The sequence below is a fragment of the Lagopus leucura genome, unplaced genomic scaffold (assembly GCF_019238085.1).
Source record: "Lagopus leucura isolate 7727_CA_CO unplaced genomic scaffold, USGS_WTPT01 Super-Scaffold_100001, whole genome shotgun sequence".
Classification (NCBI taxonomy): Eukaryota; Metazoa; Chordata; class Aves; order Galliformes; family Phasianidae; genus Lagopus; species Lagopus leucura.
In genome coordinates this window covers 19,889,297-19,892,880 of record NW_024962262.1, presented here as the reverse complement: position 1 = coordinate 19,892,880, position 3,584 = coordinate 19,889,297, and the positions used below count along the sequence as shown (strand labels likewise).

The window sequence follows — 3,584 nt, the reverse complement described above, 5'->3', positions numbered from 1 at the left end:
CCAGAGGCTTATGGTCAACGGCTCTATATTTGGATGGAGGCTTATGGTGAGTCGTGTCCCCCAGAGATCAAATAGTGGGATCAAGTGTGGCCTCAGAAAATTTTCCAGAAACAGTAAGCTGCATGGGGCAGTTGATACAACTGAAGAAAAAGTTTTCATCCAGAGGAACTTGAACAAGCAAGAGTAGTGGGCCAATGAGAATCTAATGAGGTTTACAGAATCACGGAATAACAGAATTGTAGGGGTTTGAAGGTACTTCTAGAGATCATCAAGTCCATTCCCATTGCTAAAGAGGGTTCCCTACAGTAGGTATAACCATTTCCTAATGAATAATATTGAAGATTGTCTGTTCAGAATAATCATGATGTAGGATCACAGATTTTTCAAATTATTTCAAACTTCAATGTCAAATTAAAATAAAATAGCAATTGTTAGCTTGCTTTTAGAAACATTTCCTTTAGTAAGAATCACACACAGAATCACACAGAATTGTAGGTGTTGGGAGGGACCTCCAGAGATAATCGAGTCCAACCCCCCTGCCAAAGCAGGTTCCCTACACCAGGTCGCACAGGTAGGCATCCAGGCAGGTCTTGAACATCTCCAGAGAAGGAGACTCCACGACCTCCCTGGGCAGCCTGTTCCAGTGTGTGAGAATCCTTTGTTTTTTGGCTCAAAGCTTGCTTCCTGAGGTATTTCTTGTGATAAGACTCTGATCGATTTGTTGAGGAGGCAACTAATGGGTGCTAACCGTGTGACAATCGATATTGCTTTGGGAACATTCGAAAGCCCCTTCCTCCAGAGCTGCTTGCTCTGTAGAAGAGCGGATGAGAGTGCTCAGGAGTGTTTACTGGTGGAAGATCTGGCCTGTGACTAAACAGCTCCAGCTAGGTGTGGGAAAATTGGGGAACGATACCATCGTGTTCTGTGAGAAGCAGGATGCAGATGGGCATCCCTGCTCCCTCTTATCTGCTGGCAAGGCCCGGAAGATGGGAACAAAGGAGTTTCTGCTGAGATCCCAGAGCCAGAAGCTGCCACTCCAAAGACAGCTGACTCGACCACTCTGAAACTACTGAAAAGGGGCCATCATCACTATGGTCATCGTCGTCATCCTTCATCGTCGTCGTCAATAGAACAACTCTGCCTGACTACTGAAGATCAAAGACAGAACTACGAACCACGCTGGATCCATGGTGGTGACTATGTCCCTCTTGCTGCCTATAAAGACTCCTTGCTTCTTCTCTTCTATCTTTTCTATCACCCTCCTTCCCTTCCCCATTACCCTAATCATAATAGTGTCCATCCTCCCCTTCCCCATTTCCCTGATTAAGATTTGTAATAAACTGGTCGGACCAACATTTGAACCGTTGCTTCTTAATCTCATGCTGGGTATACAGATATTAAAAGAACCTCCTCTCCCTCCTAGAAATTGGAGTGAGACATTTATTTAATGGCGTAGTCGGCAGGATACCCACCGTGAGAGTGTTGTCCTTCCAGATATAGTCTGAAATTTTCTTTGTGTGCACCTACTGGAGTTGCATGGAGCGATATTTTTGAAAACTTAGACGTGAGTCCTTCTCCAGGAAGACCGCTCCGCATTCTGTAACTTTACAGTTTATGTGTGTACCTCTCGGGGATGTATGAATTAATTTTGATTACGTGTGTGCCTCCTCGGGAAGACCTCTCTGAATTTTGTGATTTAAGTATCTTGTACCTTAAGTGTGAAATTTGGACCTTTTTGTGTGCTCCCCTCAGAGAAAGGGAAGAGTGCTTTGAGCATTTGCATTTGAAAAGTGTCTGTTTTCCTGGGGAGATAAGGAGTCACTTGAGCTTTTGAACACGTGTATGTCCACCTCCCTTAGTATAGATCTTTCATTGTATTAAGAAATGGGTAACAGTATTGCCAGTATGAAAAGTGAAGATGTGTTATTTGACCTTTTAGAAAAGCATGGTGCTCGTCCCTCTTTTTCAGGGGTGGACTGAGCACGCCAAAATTGGCATAATTTGCAGAGTGTTTCGGACCACATTAGTGTTACAGAATGAGGCTCGTACACGAGCTAGAAAAGGAAGGTCGTTTATTTGTGCCGTACTCGGGGCTGCTTTAAAAGCTGCCGTGGAGTTCCGAGATGAAAAGCATTCGGCAGAAACCCAAACTATACAAGCACTGCAGGAATCGGTTAAAGTAACACAAGAATTGGTGAAAACTCTGCAGAATCAAATAGTGAACCTCGAGGAACAATTAGAAAGAGAGAAACGTAATTTGGCTTTGTTGCAAATGGCTTTTAAGGAACTGCTAACGTGTAAGCATGCCAGCCATACCATCACCCATAGTTTGCCTCGAGAAAAACCTTTTCCTCAGGTGGAACTACCAGGAATGAAGGAAAGGCTAGATAAATTAGAAACTCCAATAGCCCCATTGCGTCCTTTGATAAAAACTGAATACACATTTGATAACAGTGAGGATCTAGATCCTCAAATGAATGTTAAAGAAATTCCCTTCTCAGCCACTGAACTAGCAAAATTGAAAAAGGATTTTAGCCGCTCTCCAAAGGAATCAGAGACAGAATATGTATGGAGGGTGAGTCTCACTGGTGGCGACCAGATTCAGTACGGACACAATGCTCCGTCACCCTCACTGTAAAGAAGTTCTTGCACACATTTGTGCGGAACTTCCTATGCTGCAGTTTCCGGCTGTTTCCCCTTGTCCTGTCTCCACTCACCACTGAAGAGTCTGGCCTCGCCATTCTGCCCCCCACACCTTAGATATTTATAGACCTGGATCAGGTCCCCTCTCAGTCTTCTTTTCTCAAGGCTGAACAGACCCAGTTAACTCAGCCTTTCTTCATAGGAGAGATGCTCCAGGCCCTTTACCATTTCTGTGGCCCTCCACTGGACTCTTTCCAAGAGATCCCTGTCTTTTTTGTACTGGGGAGCCCAGAACTGCATGCAGTACACCAGATGAGGCCTTACCAGGGCAGTGCAGAGTGGGAGGATCACCTCCCTCGACCTGCTGGCCACGCTCTTTTTAATGCATCCCAGAATGCCATTGGCCCTCTTGGCCACAAGGGCACACTGCTGGCTTGTGGCCAACCTGTTGTCCACCAGGACACCCAGGTCCCTCTCCTCAGAGTTCCCCTCCAGCAGGTCGTCCCCCATCCTGTACCGGTGCATGCAATTATTCCTCTACAGGTGCAAGACTCTACTTGCTTTTGTTAAACCTCATCCGGTTTTTTTCTGCCCAGCTCTCCAGCCTGTCCAGGTCTTGCTGAATGGCAACACAGCCTTCAGGCGTGTCAGCCAATCCTCCCAGCTTCGTATCATCAGCAAACTTGCTGAGGGTGGCCACTATCCCCTCATCAAGGTCATTGATGAAGATGTTGAACAAGACCGGACCCAGCACCGAGCCCTGAGGAACACCGCTGGTTACAGGCCTCCAACCAGACTCTGCACCACCACCAACGACCCTCTGCGCTCTGCCAGTCAGCCAGTTTTCAACCCACCTCACTGTCCATTCATCTATCCCACACTTCCTCAGCTTTGTTATAAGGATGTCTTGGGGGACAGTATCAAATGCCTTGCTGAAATCA

The 3,584-nt window shown here is 46.3% G+C and overlaps 1 pseudogene; it reads left to right on the top strand.

Annotated features, from left to right (window-relative positions):
- The first annotated feature begins 1,905 nt into the window (after window positions 1-1,905).
- Window positions 1,906-2,638, top strand: LOC122177207 (annotated as a pseudogene).
- The last annotated feature ends 946 nt before the right edge of the window (window positions 2,639-3,584 follow it).